A 17,013-nucleotide genomic window follows, 5' to 3' on the forward strand; every position below is an offset into this window, starting at 1 on the left:
TGTCACCATTTGTCGAGTTCTGGTATAAAAAGCCCCTCATTATTTTCCATACTTTAACCTAGAGGAGAAGAGAAGGCCTCTTTTACGGGCAAAGCAAAGCACAATCATCACCATGTATCAGTACAGTGAATAGTTAAACCCAACACGAATGAAAAATGAGAAATGGAATAAAAAACATATTTGTAAAAAAATATTAAAAAATCAATATCGAACACGAATAAAATAAAATAAAAATATTAACCTAGAGGAAGCATTCCCGAAGCATCGGAATGACCACGTCTAAATATAGTAATGGTTGATTGTCCTTTAGCCATGGGCGCACTGGTAATGACCGAAAAACAATACTGAAAGCTTAAAAGGAATCCAAGGGATCAAAAGGATTGCCGAGGAATACATAAAATACTGAATGCAACCTATACACTCTGTTAGACACGTTTCCTGGTTGTATCACGCTTATCTTGGCATTACCATGCTGCCCATTCTCTCGAGGTGGTGGCATTAATTTGGGCGTCGTCCTTTGTTACCTACATATTATGAGTCAATCAACAGTGTCAATCAACAGTGTATCTCCTGCAGTGCATTGTATCGCTTGCAGTGCATTGTATCTCTCGCAGTGCGTTCTATCTCTCTTCACACTATTGGTGTTGTGAACCCTCTGGTTCTCTAAAGTGTCAGGTACGAACGACCCCACACGGCACGAGGACAACTCTTTATTCTCAACAGCACATTTCACTTCCATCGACTAATAACAATGAATGAATGAATGAAACAATGAATAACTAACACGAAAACCACCAGGTAGTTATAGCGTGAAAATGACAGCGTATATGAGAAAAGCATACACATACAACATACAACTACAGCGCACACATACAAACAGCACATAGCGCATGTAGCGTATACTACGTCGTAATCATCAGTGGTACGGCGGAGTCAGGATACAACTGCATTGAAATGAACACAATGTCACAAGCGAGAAGGCCTTTCACTCTCGAGAACTTGTGGTTTCACAACAATTGGGTTTCATGGTGTCAAAAAATATACAAATAAATAGAGTCACATGCATACAGTGTGACGTTCGAGTAGGTGTTCTGAATTCCAAATGTAGGTACTTGAGTAATAATAATAATGCTGGGTGTATAGCCGTGAGTTCTTGGAGAGCATATACTTCACCGTGTTGCTAAGGCAGTGCTCTGTTATTGTGGTTCCTGTAGCACTGGTGAGGAATCACAAACACAAGGTCTTAGGAGCCGAATGCACAGATCCAGCATTGCTGTGGGGCCTGATTAGTAGACAAAATAGAAAATGTGTTGTGTCTTCCCGTGTACATGTGCTTGTTCTATTTTGACTACGCTAGAATCACTCACATAAGACTGTACTCAGGTGTAGAAATGCAAGTGCGGCAATGAGTCATGTGTCAAGGGAAGACGTGTAAGATAGAATGGGGAATGTCTCACAGGTGGTCGGCAAGTGACCTGCTACAGAAAGGATTGACGGCACACTCATAAAATAAAATGCCGGTCATCACATCTGTCACCATCCAGCTTGCATGACACAATAGACCTGTCATCAACATTCTGCTAGCTGCTAGCAGCACGCCGCTCCTGCTGATATTTGAACAGTGCTCCAAGTACTGTTGTGCCATGGCTGTACAAGTCGTAGTGTTCTTCTGCGTATCTTCATGTTCTGGAGAAAAGGCCAAGAGAGTGCTACAGATTCCTTTAGCTAAACATGCGTGCGAAATGTCAACGTAATTGCAAATATTTGCATTGGGCACAGCCTGACGTTCTTTGTACTTCGCACGAAACCCATGAAATCTGTTAGCCTAGTATCGAGATTGGTCGTTTAGGAAAGGACTGATAGTATTATAAGATATGCAAGGTGTCTGTGAGTTGTGCAATGAGCCCTTTTGAATGGCTGTTGACGACTTCCAAGGAAACCGACTTGCAAAATTTGAACGAAATCGGAGAGATTCCCAAGCCCAGCTCTTCTGGTTCTCTTATCCATGCTCTCTAAAAACTGCCCAATTATGGAAATGAATAGCTCATCTAACACTGAAGCGTTATCAAGAGTACATGAAATTAATTTCTCTGCGTGAAGGGAATACACCAAGCACTTTCATCATGAACGTCCCCAGAATATCAATCTCCACCTGACGAATGTCGGCTTAGCTCCAGTCTACGGAAGGGGCCAGAAATATTAGGGCACGGTGCTCTCGGAAAGCCTAACTTTGTTTTAAGCGCATCATGCACCACAGCAGCCAGTTGAATTGTGACAAAAAGCTGGAAATGGTGCCACCATCTATATTGATTTAGGCAGTCGTGCTAGTAACGACATGGATATAATTATATAATAATAAGATCGTCATGCAACAAAAACAAAACTTCACTGTGAGAAAACGTGAAAGGGGAAGGAAACTGAGGTGTGTAAATAAAGAAGTAGAGAGAGAGAAAAAGAAGTAGAAAGAGAAAGAGGGGATTTTTGAGCGAAAAGATAGAAGAGGTAATCGATCCAGCATGATGGATAGGTACCGATGTATCCACTCAGCCAGTCACTAATCCGCCACACGTGCCTCACTTATATACTTGCTCGCGCACCAACTCAAGCACTCGATCATACACTCACTCACTCACTCCCTCAGTCACTCACTCACTCATTCACTCGCTCACTCCCTCACTCACTCGTTTTCTCACTTGCTCATTCCCTCACTCGCTCACTCACTCATTCATCGTTCACACTCACTTGCTCCCACTCATTAACTTACACACTCACTTACTCACTCATTCACTTATTCACTTACTAACTTACTTACTCATTCACACTGTAACCGTTTGAAGGTATTCTTGGAAAAGACAATGCTTGCTCAAGGCAACACAACTGATATAGGGCACTTCGTGCCCTAAGGTGATAACGCGGGTGCTGACAGGATAGGGAAAGGTGCAAGATACAGAGCTAGAGGGCAGATAAAGTTAGCGCTAACAGGGAACTGTTACACCGTCCCTCCCTCCTAAGCGAGGCACAGGTGCCTCCAGGGAGTGGAAAGGGAATAATCAAATGAAATCGTGTCAACCCAAAAACGCTCATCCAATTGAAGCACCGTGCAAGGTAACCAAGGACAGTCAGGCGAGTGAAGATAGCGGAAATGGGGAAAATCTAAAACAGGAGGGGAATGGATTGCTTAACACAACAAGGATCAAGTTGGAATTCTCAAGGTACACATGCAATTGAATTTGAGCCAGTAACATTTCGCGGTAACCATAGTGCCCTGGACGCCCTGTAACGCCTCAGAGCAACTATCGGCCTACCGGCCTCGTCCAGCAAGTTCCCTTCTGGCTCCCAGGTGGCTTCGTCGTCTGGGTACCCTTGCCACTTGACAAGGTACTGAGTCTGCTGCCTTCATTGGCGATCGTCAAGAATCTTCTCCACCATGTATCTGGTCTGACCGTGCAAGTCAGTGAACGGTGGCGGGGGTGGCTGCCGCCTGCCGGGAATAGTATTCTGCTCATACCTGCGCAGAGCAGTGACATCGAAGACAGGGTGGCACCGAATAGCGCTGGGTAGATCCAGCTGATAGGCGTTGGGTCCGATCTTCTTGATGATTGGGTAGGGCCCGAACCACTTAGGGCGTAGCTTCTGTGAAGGCTGATCCCGGGCTTCTGCGGTTGTTAGGAAATCCTTGTACACCAGCACCATGTCGCCAACCTTCAGGTTGCTGAGCACCCTTCCCCTGTCTGCATACTGAGCTCGTCTAGCCTGAGCGGCAATCATAGCGTCCTTTGCCAACTTGACGGCATCCGCCCGATCCTGGATCCAGTCTGGGGCACTCCCTCCTCCCCTCCGTCCCAGGAAATCTGGTGGGGACTTGGGATTAAGTTCATAATTTAGGTAAAACGGCGTGCTAGAAGTGGAAGACTGATATGAACTTTTAATTGCAAATTCGCAAAGAGGCAGAAGCTTGTCCCAATTATCTTGTTTGTGGTTAACAAACGCTCTAAGCACATCCTCAATTACTCTATTCATTCTCTCAGTCTGCCCATCGGTCTGTGGGTGATTGTCAGTACTAAACGTTAAGGTGGTACCTAATTGATGAAACAATTCCCGGAAAAATTCAGAAGTAAATCTTGGGTCCCGATCACAAACAATAGTGGAACTCAAACCGTGTAATCTAAACACATTCTGGAGATACAAATCAGCAGAACAATTAGCGTCAATTTTGGAAGTCGTAGGGACTAAATGGACACATTTTTTTGTAAGTCGGTCAACCAATGTATAAATTGCATCAAAGCCCTGAGGGGTCTGGGGTAAGCCAACGATAAAGTCCATGGAAATATCTTTCCAGGGGGTGTCTGGTACTGGGAGCGATTGCAGCAAACCGGATCTAGGCAACCCACCCTTAGTGCGCTGACATATGCCGCAAGATTTAACAAATTTCTTCACGTCAAGGCCCATCTTGGGCCAATAGAAGAATTGACGAAGCCGGAAATATGTACGATCCCGTCCCTGATGGCCTGCCGTAACACAGTCGTGGTACTCCTACAGGAGCTGAAGCCTTACTGCACACTTGGGTACACACAAGCGATTGTTTGGTGCTGCACGGAGGTATAGGTACCTGGACTCTTCATCCCAATAGTACCGCTCGTGTAGATTATCAGAGGAATCGCCGCGCAGCCGCTGAATTATTGGGGAAAGCTGCTCGTCATTCTGATATGCTTCCGAAATCATCTCAGCAACACTATCACTCAGTTCCAAAGCAAACTCAATCGTATTCAAATGGGGTGCTGGTAGGATGGGTGGTCAATCCTTTTCCTCAACTACATTGCCAATTTCTGACCCGCGCAGATCAGGGCGGCGGGATAACGCATCAGCCATATTTTCCTTGCCGGGTTTGTGATTAACTGTGAAGTCATAGTCTGCAAGAAATTCAACCCATCTAGCTTCGCGCCTAGTGAGATTGGCTTTTGTGCTCAAGTAGACTACGGCCATGCTGTCACTGAACACTTCAAAATGCTGGAATAGATAAATTCTCGAGGATCGCAGTGCAAACATCAACGCCAGGGTTTCGCGTTCTGCAGCAGTGTAATTTCGCTCCGCTTGTGACAGCTTACGACTGGCATATGCCACAGGATGCCAAGCACTATCGCTTTCCCCCTGTTGGAGAAGGACGCCTGCTATTGCAAAATCACTTGCGTCTGTTGCAACTCTGAAAGGCTTCTGCACGCTTGGGAAATGTTCTCAATTACAATGGTAAATTCAAATCCGGCCAACAAAACCCTATCGGACAAAACAGAAGGATAGGAACCATTGAGTTACCTTGAATCGATCACCATTCACCAAACAAAACTATCCAAAATGTTTCCACATACCAACTGTTGGTGTATATTCCAGAATCAATTGGGTGTAGCACACGGATCACGATAAGGTTCGTTTGCCTTGCGAAAATGAGCACTGCATTCGGGAGCAAAGCCTTCAATGAAACAAATTATTTTACTATTTGCTCGCTTTCTGCTTAGACTCTCTGCAAGCATGTGCAAAACACACGCACGAGGAGTGGCGTGATATCTGTCTATGGTACTCCGTAGCAGCTCGGTTGGCTGCTGCACGTAGATATCCTTTGTTGACCCACTAATACAAGCCTAGGAAGGGAGCTACATGTATATGTACATGTACATGCAACCGTAACTAGATGGCTGATGTATACCAGGGCTATGAGTGGCACGCAGTGGTCACATGCCAGTGCTACTGTGCATGTATGTTCAACATGTCATTAGCTCAAACACACAAGCTTATCGATAACGTGACATGTTACAGGAATATTTCCTAACTGTACATGGGAAAGGATAAGACGCGATATGACGCCAATCATAGAACATGGCAGGCTGCTACTCAGACAGTAGTCGAAAATAGCTAGTCTTAGTCGGCTGAACTCAGCCTCACATGACTTTTACATTGCGCCTGCGGCAAACCCGCTTATCACTGCTTGTCATCAAGTTGTCATTAGATGAACAGCATGACATTGTGGAACGTGCCAAACATATTCTTGATACAGTTGACTCAGCCTCTTTTACGGGCAAAATATACACAATGAATATTTTTTCCCAAGTGTTCCGAAAACATCAACTCAAAGTTCTAGAAAGAAAAAGAAGGAAAAAACACGCAAAAAAACAAAACAGCATAATAATGTTTATACCTACTCAGGTAAACAGCAGCAAGTTCAACTTCAAGTCAATATTCCAGTCACTGTTCCCGCTCGTGCACGCTAAGCCGGTACCCGGGCCTCTACCACTGCCAGCGCTACACATACAGTAGTCGCTACATGTGCGTTCATGTGCGTACATGTGCGTACATGTACGTACAGTATAGGCGATGTACTAGAGCCCGAATGAGCAAGACTTAACCCAGTGAAGGCAAGCCTTACTACGGCGCTCAGATACCTGCAGGGTCGTGTCGAATGTAAAGAGAGAGGGAGAGAGACATCTGAGCTACTAGCCTACATCAATCCGGTGCATTATCTTCGCACAGCATAGTTTGGGACATAGCTGGAGCACATGTTCGCTTAGTCCACCTTCCCCTCTTCGCTCTGACCACTATCTAGAACCTTCACTACATAATCGGGGAACACCATTTCGTTGTTATCATTATTCCACGTTCGAAGCATGCTGCCGGTATGGAATTTCAGTAGGTAATATTGGTACATCAAGAGATGCGTTAGATCATCACACCATCCCCGATCAATACGCTGGCGAGGCTCAATGAGCAAAACTGGTTTCACTTTTGTGCAGTGTTTGTAAGTTTGTGATCTGCAAAGTGCAAGTACAACTGCAGGGCAGGTACATGTACATGTAGGTACTGAGGACGTGGGCGGAGGGGGCGGAGGGGGGGGGGGGGAGAAGGGTGAAGGGCCGGAACAGAGGAGCATCTATAATACACTATGCCATGACCTTAGTGGATATAGTATCTCTGGTTGGTCACAAAAGTTCCTGACCTGGCTGGAACAGTCGATTTCTCTATAGAGTTTTCGATTCAATGTGCGACTTGACATTCAGCTAGCCGTCTGGCAGGCTTCATACGCAACCAAATCCATCTGGTGAGACTTGACGCCAAGACATGCATGTCGTCTGACCCTCACGTGTCCAACTCACTCTATCTGCTCACATGTCCCAGCCACTCTATATGCTGGATATGTACATGGACTCTTTTACTCAGCTTCTCATTGTCCATCGTGAAAAAGTGTGCTTTTGAAAACCTCACACAATCCCCCTAGCCTGGGTGGTGCATAACATCGAAGACAGGTAGACGCTGCGTGTGTGTGAAGGGGGGGGGACATCCATTCGGGGTCCAGGCAGCGCACACCTATAACAACATGCCCCTGATATGTTTTCCAACTTTACATGGGTGAATGGCCACCAGAAGTCTGCGTCAAAGTAGTCGCGGTTTGGCTTTTGTAGCGCATGCCACTTGTACATTGCACAACACAGCCTGACACAGTTTGTCAGCAACCTACACCCTACATGCCAATGGTAAACTAGCAGAGCAACTACACACATGTAAGCCCTAACATGGGCACACAGGCAATGTGCAGGTGAGTAAAACATTGAGGCCGTCAAGTACAGACTAGTGCATCCCTTATACAAATGGATCGGACTAAAGGGAAATATTTACTGAAGTACTTGAACTGCCACTGATCCAAGTGCATATTGGACATGGGCAGACGGATGTCATACGTTTCGAGTGTAGACATGATAAATGGCATTACTGGGAAACAAACACTGTTGCAACATTGAGTTTGGTGAACAACGGACAAAGCAATTCACCAAAGCCACATCTTTTGTTTTTATTAATTTTTTTTATTCCCCTTCACAATCACGTGTTTCACTGTGTACAAAAAAGACACCAATAAATACTAAACACATGCACAGTACAATGTGACGTTCAAGTACGATGTAAGTTTTCTGAAGTCCAAATGTAGGAGGTTTGATGATAGGTGTATAGTGGTGAATTCTTGGACAGCATGTACTTAACCGTGATCCGACGGTACTGCTCTGTAATTGTGGTTCCTACATTGCAGGCTGGCTAGTAGACATGATAAAGATTGTGTGGTGAGTGTATTTTGTCTTCATCTGTACATGTACATGTACGCGTGCTTGTTCTACTTCGACTACGCCATAATTACTGACATAAGACTACTGGACTCAGGTGTAAAAATGCAAGTGCGGCAATGGATCATGTGTGAAAAGAAGACGGATGTGTAATATACATGAGGAATGTCTCACAGGTGGTTGGCAAGAGACCTGCTATAGAAAGGTTTGACAGCCTATTCGTTATCGAAAATGTCATGCGGTCATCATATCTATCTCTAACCAGATTGCACGACACAATATACCTGTCGTGTCATGCAACAAGCAGCACGCCGCTGCTACTAATACTCGAACAGTGCTCCAAGTGCTGTTCTCAAGGCCCACCTACACCTGTTTAGGGTAGAGTCAGCTGATATTCAAAGTTTCTTCAACGACTGTATACGTCTTAGTGCTCTGCTGCGTATCTTCATGTACTGGAGGAAAACCAAGAGAGTTCTGTGATTTGTCAGCAACATGCCTTCGTACAACCTGCATGCCATCGTGAAACGTGCAGAGCAACTACACTTGACATTATAGCAATAAAAACTGCTTTATGGCAGTTTTCTAAAAAAAGTTATTGTGTTCTAGTCCATGGACCCCGTCTAAAAAGTAAGAAATTAACGAAATGTGATAGCTGAAAATTAAAATTTCACACAAAACCTCACAATAATCACAACACTTGAAATGCTGCTTTCAACTTTAACTTGTACTGCACCAACAATTGGCAACATGCATGCATAGGAAAGAGGATCACGAGGGGAAAAGGTCTTCTACATTGTAGCTTTTAATTCTGTGTGTGATTATTGTGAGGTTTTGTGTGAAATTTTAATTTTCAGCTATCACATTTCGTTAATTTCTTACTTTTTAGACGGGGTCCATGGACTAGAACACAATAACCTTTTTTAGAAAACTGCCATAAAGCAGTTTTTATTGCTATAATTTCTTTTGTTTTTTCTGTCACCAATCAATGGAATGCCCTATATCAATATGTAAATGATGGCTTTCACATCATATCAAGAGGTTTATGTACTCTTGATCATATCAATACCGTATTATACCAAGAGTACATTATGGGGTTATGTACTCTTTATTATACGCATTGATGTGCAAGCCTTTTCTTGCAGAAAATGGCACTAGCATAATGCATGTTCTTCTGCGGGGAAACATGTGAGTAGTGGTGGTGATACTTTTTTATACGGAGGTCATTCTGTGCATGTTGCTGTTGCAGAATTTCATGACTCTGTCATAAATTTGTCTTGCCTTTCAGATATTTCAGATTTCCCCACCCTCGATCAGATTTATTTAAGAAATGTAGCCCTGCGCCAGGTGCGTGTTGCAGAAGTTTTTGGTTGATTCTGTGTTTATAATGGTTTATAATCATGGGTTATGGTGATAAGGTCATCCAGCATCATATTGCACTGAAATCGTAATCCTGTTGATGTCGATACAACTCTTGGAAGTAGTTCAATGACTTCAAACTGTTAGTCCACGATTTTCTAAAACAACACAGCAAAGAAGGAACAATAAACATGTATTAAAATGTAAACAAATACATTGCTGAGTCAGACACCTCATTCCAACAACTACACTGATCCTGAGGATAAAAGGGTCAAGGCTATAGTTGGAGGTACTGATACAAAATTATTCTACCTAAAGCAAAGACCACATCAAAATCGTTGTTTCTCTTCCAAACCTCCCTCTTATGGAACTGCCTCCCACCAAGACTAACTGCAGAACCATCCATTATTGTTTTCACGAATGAGCTTCGCAAACTCACTTGCAAACAATCATTGTGCTTCGCTCTCCGGTATGCCTACGCCATGTACATACCCCCCCCCCCTTGTGTGCTCCCCAACGCATTCACGCAGCACAACTTTTCACTACTTTCACTATAGCTCATACATGTACATGTACATTGTACATCCTTCAAAGCGGTGAACCCCTTGATAGGCGACAAGCCTCTGGGTCATCCTAATAAAGATATTATTATTATACTGAGAGATAAACAAGGCACTCCATGATAATAAAATCTTACACATCTTTTGGTGAGTATGAATGATATCCAGTCGAACCTCTTTAGGACGAACACCAAGGGACCGATGGTATTTATTCTGTGAGTTTGTCTTAACCTATTTTATAACCAGTGAATACAATTATTTCTCCAATAGACATACAAATAGATTTCTTCTACAGCGAAAGATTCTAAGGCTGTGTTTACATGAAGCGTTTCAACCCGGGTTGAGTTCGACCCGGGTCAGATTTCAACCCGCCATGTGCACAAAGTGAATGGCGCGTTTACATGACGCATTGCGCTTGACCCGGGTTGAAATTTCGCCCCGGGTTGATTTCAACCCTCCCCCCAAGGGGAGGGTTGAAATCAACCCGGGTCAAGAAAATCGTACAAACGTACTTCTGTGCGTATCTCGCGCCAGGTTTGAACAGCACTGCAGATGCAAATTTCGCGCGAACGGATTCACGTGACCATACAGGACTGTAGAAGTGGACTTTTGGCGGCATATCAGTATTTGACCCGGGTCAACTGTCTTCATGTAAACGCTCACCTCTTTTGTCTATCGTACAGACTTTCAACCCGGGCTGAACTCGACCCGGGTTGAAATTTCTCATGTAAACACAGCCTAAGCCACACCGACTCATTGACTCGTCTCGTGTGAAACAAAAGAGTCACTGGAGAGGTTCTGCAAAACGAAAATGCGTACAAACTTTCGCTCTGCATCATGAAGTGCGAAACTTCGCACGAACTTTCGCAACTTTGGACACGAAACGTGCAGGGAACACGAAATGAACTGTCGTAGGAAATTTCGTGAGATCGGGTCATGGCGTACGTGCACTTGACCCGCGCAAACTACGAAAATGTGCAGAACGCAAAGTTCGTGCAAAAATTCGTACACACTTTCGCAAGGACTGTCGCGAAACTTCGTTCGAATTTTCGTTTTGCAGAACCTCTCTAGTGAACCTTTCTTTAGCAACATGACGGCAACTGAAACAGCAACAGAGAAAGTACGATACATGTACTGCACATTCTTGCAGGTACTACAGGTACTACAAACAGATTGCAGATCGTAATTCTTGCTTTGGCGGCACGAAACTTTATTTGGGGCAGTGCAATCTCGGCGGTACTCACAAATCAAACAGCCCAGACTCGAGTAAACAAATGCAATCATACAAGTACGAGATTTTCACGAGATGAGATCTCGAGACTGCACCCGTTGGCTTGTTTCGTATAATAATAATAATAACTTTATTAGGATGACCAAAAGGCTGACCGCCTATCGTGGTATGAAGCAAACAAGTTACTGAACCTCTCCACAATGGAGATTTCCCTGATATGCGAATTTATTTGGCAAACTCGGTCAATGAGTCCTTGAACCTTTCCCTCCAGATTGGGAACTGCCAACGATAGTATGCCACTGACCAATGCCTTACTTGTAACGTACTAATGTGCAATGAATATGAGTATTTTGACAACACATCTAACATAAGCCTTAGGGCCTGGTCAGACTGCGGCAAATTTTGGTTGCCTGACGAAAACAGAACAGCGTCCAGAATTTGAATCGCGATCACACTACACATGTGGGGAGAGTGAAAATTCAAACTTCATTTCGAGCGTCAAGTGGTAATCTCCACGAACGACGTCAAATTCCTTCACCTTGGGGATCGCCAACACCTTCAGTGCAATCCTTGCAACCATCCTTATGAGTTTTGTTGTTGTCCGTGGCCAATTAGCTCTTCGATATCGAGATGAAAAAATCAGTGATTATCAGCGTCAATGGCGTATCAGCGTCAAATCCTGTTTGGAGCGGAAAAGCGTGGTCCGTTCTTGCTTTTTTTTTGGAGCGTCAACTCTCGCTTTTGCCGCTCTGGCGGCAAGTTACTATGGAGATTCGGATTATAATCCTAGGATTATTTCGATTTTGCCGCAGTCTGACCAGGCCCTTACCGTAGAGAAGGGGAACTCGCGTTCTTCGCACACTGTAGGCAAGGGCAAAGAGATAAAAAATGGATCTAAATCCGAATAAAATTAGCACACGTTTCCGTAAATGAAAGGGTGAGCATAAGCAAATGAATCGAAGGAAACTGGTCAACTCAGAGATCACCTGTCATTGAGTATTCCGTAAAAGGAGGCCTCGGCAGCGGAAAAGCTAAATTTAGAAAGGAGATCCTGTCAGCTTTTCCATTATGTATTGCATTCCGCCCAAAATCAGCACACTTTTCGTAACTGAAAGAGTCAACACAAGCAAATGAATCAAAGGGAACTGGTCAACTCACCTGTCATTGAGTAATATTCCGCGACAGGAGGTCTCAGGAGCGCCGAAACGAAATAAGCCAAGCCAGGAGACGAAATATCCGAAACAGTTCATGCAAGAAGCAGTTCCAAAGAAGGAAGTTCCTCGTGCATGCACATCAGAAAAGGCAACAACAAAAAGTCTGCAATGCCAGCCGGCCGCGCGATGGTAGGAGCCATGGAGTAGCTCCCTGGTCCAGGACCAGGTACCGAGCATCTTACGTAGAACCTTAAGTAGCTACGTAGACAACGTGTCTGAATAGCGGTGTCGTTAGGTAGCGCCATGTGAACACAATAATAGAAAAGCTGACAGGATCGCTTTTCTAAATCCCTCACATGGCCTACCGAAGCTGTGCTATTGACCAAATCACAGATGCTATCAAGTACACACTAATGCATCACGGGTTCAAATAAACCAGACTTAAGCATTATTATTCTGAAGTACTTGAACGACAACTGATCCAAGGCTAGGATGACACCCAAATGCTTGCATGTCTTCCCTCTGAATATTTTACAAGGGCTGACGGGGATCATATATTTACAAAGCATGCCAGGGTACATGGCGCTACGGGCAACCAAAGACTGCTGCAGCTCTGTGTGTGATGAACAGGGAACACTTATGAATCTACACAACCCACACAGCCATACTTGCGCTTCGATTCAACAACTTGCTATTCTTGTCGGCTCGGAACATAATAATTATACAAGAATGTCTGTTTGCAGACAGCCCACCATCATTTCCCAAATGTCACCATTTGTCGAGTTCTGGTATAAAAAGCCCCTCATCATTATCCATACTTTAACCTAGAGCAAGTATTCCCGAAGCATCGGAATGACCACGTCTAAATATAGCGATGGGTGATTGTCCTCTAGCCATGGGCGCACTGGTAATGACCGAAAAACAACACTGAATGCTAAAAAAGGATTCCAAGGGATCAAAAGGATTGCCGAGGGATACATAAAAATACTGAACCTATACACTCTGTTAAACACGTTTACTGGTTGTATCACGTGACGCTTATCTTGGCATTACCATGCTGCCCATTCTCTCGAGGTGATGGGCTGCACATATATTTGGGCGTCGTCCTTTGTTACCTACATATTAAGAGTCAATCCACAGTGCATTGTATCTCCTGCAGTGCATTGCATCGCTTGCAGTGCATTGTATCTCTCACAGTGCGTTCTATCTCTCTTCACACTGTTGGGTTTCATGGTGTCAAAAAGATACAAATTAATAGAGTCACATGCATACAGTGTGACGTTCGAGTAGGTGTTCTGAAGTCCAAATGTAGGTAATATAATGCTGGGTGTATAGCCGTGAGTTCTTGGAGAGCATACTTAACCGTGTTGCTAAGGCAGTGCTCTGTTATTGTGGTTCCTGTAGCACTGGTGAGGAATCACAAACGCAAGGTCTTAGGAGCGGAATTTTTGTTTGTTTTGTTCTTTATTGTTTTTTGTTGTTGTTTTTTTGCCAAGCAACACAATTATTGTGGAAAGGTCACAACAGTAAAAGACTAGATCAAAAGGAAAGCTTTACAATAATAATAATAATAAAACGTAGCCTGTAAAATGTAAAAAGTCACTGAGTACAGTTTAATAGATGACTTGCACAAAGATTGTCTGGGTTCGAGACGGGGCAAGTGGACCTTCTGGACTGTACTTCTGACTCTGACTTCCCCACCTTTTGAGTTCGTGACTTTCGAAGTTTCGCTTTTTGCCTGACGAACACTGAGCTATTTTTTTTGGCTAGAGAGTAGAGTTGTTTTGATTCGGCTTGTATCGTCATGCCGAAGCGCTGCTACGCTCCTGAATGCACTAGCAGACGAGAGATGGAACTGAGGCTCCCATTCCATACGTTCCTTTCCGAGCCGGCCGGCCGGGAGGCAGAAAAAATGAGGGAATATTATTTTAGTATCATTGGTGTAGGCTGCAACAAGCACGTCGTGGTCCTGAAGTGTGACAACTTTCCCGCAGTGGAAGCGAAGTCAAGCACAACGAAAGTTTGTGGACGTCTGAGAAAGAACTCGATTCCCTTCGATTCGGCTGCACTAGCTCCAGAGCGACCCTCTCCTGAGGACAGACTGCGGAGAGGCCAGGAACCTGCCGAGTCAAGAGTGGAAGCCCGAACCACGAAAATGAGGGGTGGAAGGACTGAGTGTGAGAGCCAGATGGCCTTTAGTAGTACTTCAAGTAGTATCTGAGTTGAAGGAGAGAACAAGTGTGCTGGAGAAACGCTGCGAAGTCTTCAGGCCTGATGTGTACTAGCTACTGTTGAAGTCTCACTTGTTCCGATATGAACACTTCATCAGCCCTGACTCTGAGCAGCTGTATCTAGACTTGGACTTAGGCCAGAGACATAGCATTGTTAACCTTACTGAAGCCATATGTATCCAATGCCTGGCTCTAGTGAGAAAGCAGTTTGGCGCAAGCTCGCAAACTATGATTGAATCAGGGAGTGGTGGAAAGTCACATTATACCTCCCCATGATTAGCTGGTAATGACGACGATGCGGCTCCGGCTGGGTCTCAGTCTCAGAAAGGATTTGTTGGAGCATCATCAAACAGTGCATTTGCCTTCATCATACACTGGCTCCGTTGCCTACAGTAATTCACATTTTGACGGGGCGCGCTGGGACGATACGGAAGGAGCGGCGGGAACCATTGGAGTGCTCATGATGCTGGTTAGCGAAGACCGATGTGTCAGGAACGGGAACGCAACCGCACTACTGTACAGATCAGGAAGCGATGGAAGAGTTGAATCTGCTCAGCCTTCCATGCCGTGTACAGGGACACAAACGTAAAAATAGCTACATTTCAAATGTGAACTGGCGATGGCATTATGTGGCGACGAACACAACTGCAACTGTTCAAATTTCAGCATTTCGAACATTATGCTTCCCATGATAACTCACCGAATGGCTCACATGACGGAGTTGGACATTACCAGGCTAGGATAATCATTTGCTGTATTTATGGATAGTCCTTGAGTTTTCAGATGAAGTGCTTTATCTTTTACCTGTCGTTCCTTTAGTATGGCACAATGTCCATGGCTGCTTCCTTGTCTTCATAACAGACTGGTATAATCAGCATGATTCTGCTTTTTTGAGAAGAAATAAAACTTTCCTTTCGGAAAGGAAGCCCAGAAACGACAACCCCCATGGACTGTGCTTTATGACTCTCGTCCATCGACGTTAACCGTCGCAATAACTGCTGCATGTATGTTGTGCTGTGCGAACCGTACAAGATTTTACAGCTCACCCACGCCTTCCCAACAGGCTCCTATATCCCGTACCGTTAGCGTTACATTGAATATGAACTAGGCTAGCACAGTTATCCTTCGTTCTTTTGATGGCGGCGGGTAGCATGGAACTTGACGTGTTCTTGGGATCCTCGTGCAACACTTGCTGTTCCCGGATGCCATATTATTGGGTGCATCGAGGTTGCTTCTATGCTCACTGTTGTTTAGTAAGACAATTTTTTATAACTATTTCACCAAAGAATAAGGCAAGAGTATTTTGGGTTGGTTTGGACGCCTGGCTTCTCTTCACATAATAATACAGTCATGTACTTCCACTCAGGGAGTAGTACAATACCTGCTTCCACTAACCCTACAAGTGCACATGCATGACTCATGAGCTGCTGAAGACAGTGACGGTACTGATCATGTACATGTACATGCCGTGCACCGTTCATTCATGCTGACAAAAAAAGTACACTACACTAGTCTACAGACGGTGTAGCTACGTAGGGTGCCCGCAGTGTAGCCTGGGTGCACAGGGTGCACTTGCCCCGTCTCACTCGCGGCTCGGATCGTTGTGCAAGTCATCTATTTAATATCCATGTCCAGTATTTATAATAAAAATAATCTGCTGCAATTTATAGATTCTCCCATGCGAGCAACCTGGGCCTCAGCAACAACCAGTTCAGCAGGCTCCGGATGCCGAACCGATCGCTCACGGAAAAGACCCCGTGAACCCCGTGAACCCCGCAAACACACGATGCATGATCGCAACAGGGCAAATGAGAGACGGCATCTGATGTAAGATATTACGTGGGAGTACTGCTCCTTCCTCCTTTCCGCTCTCAATAACGCGATTCGGCGATAGAGTGATGTCGTCGCTCTTCCCATGCCACCACTTGCCGACAGCACAACAGCCATGAACGTCGCATGCTCCACCTCTCTCACTCTCTCTTCATAGCATCGTCGCTTTTCTTTTTCATGGCGCCGATAGACAGTGGTGTGGTGCAGATCGATTTGAGCGTGCATGAGGATTAAAAACCCGTATATCAAGTAAAGTATGCTCAAAACGACTGCCCCACAAACCACGGACCGCTACATCAAGCCGCGCATGCTCCTCCACAATAGCAGACCTGTATCTCATTCTCTCTCCAGTGAGTGGCGCGGAATGCACAGATCCAGCGTTGCTGTGGCGCCTGATTAGTAGACAAAATAGAAAATGTGTTGTGTCTTCCCGTGTACATGTGCTTGTTCTATTTTGACTGCGCTAGAATCACTCCCATAAGACTGTACTCAGGTGTAGAAATGCAAGTGCGGCAATGTGTCATGTGTCAAGGGAAGACGTGTAAGATAGAATGG

This window comes from Sycon ciliatum, chromosome 2 (genome assembly GCF_964019385.1).
Source record: "Sycon ciliatum chromosome 2, ocSycCili1.1, whole genome shotgun sequence".
NCBI lineage: Eukaryota > Metazoa > Porifera > Calcarea > Leucosolenida > Sycettidae > Sycon > Sycon ciliatum.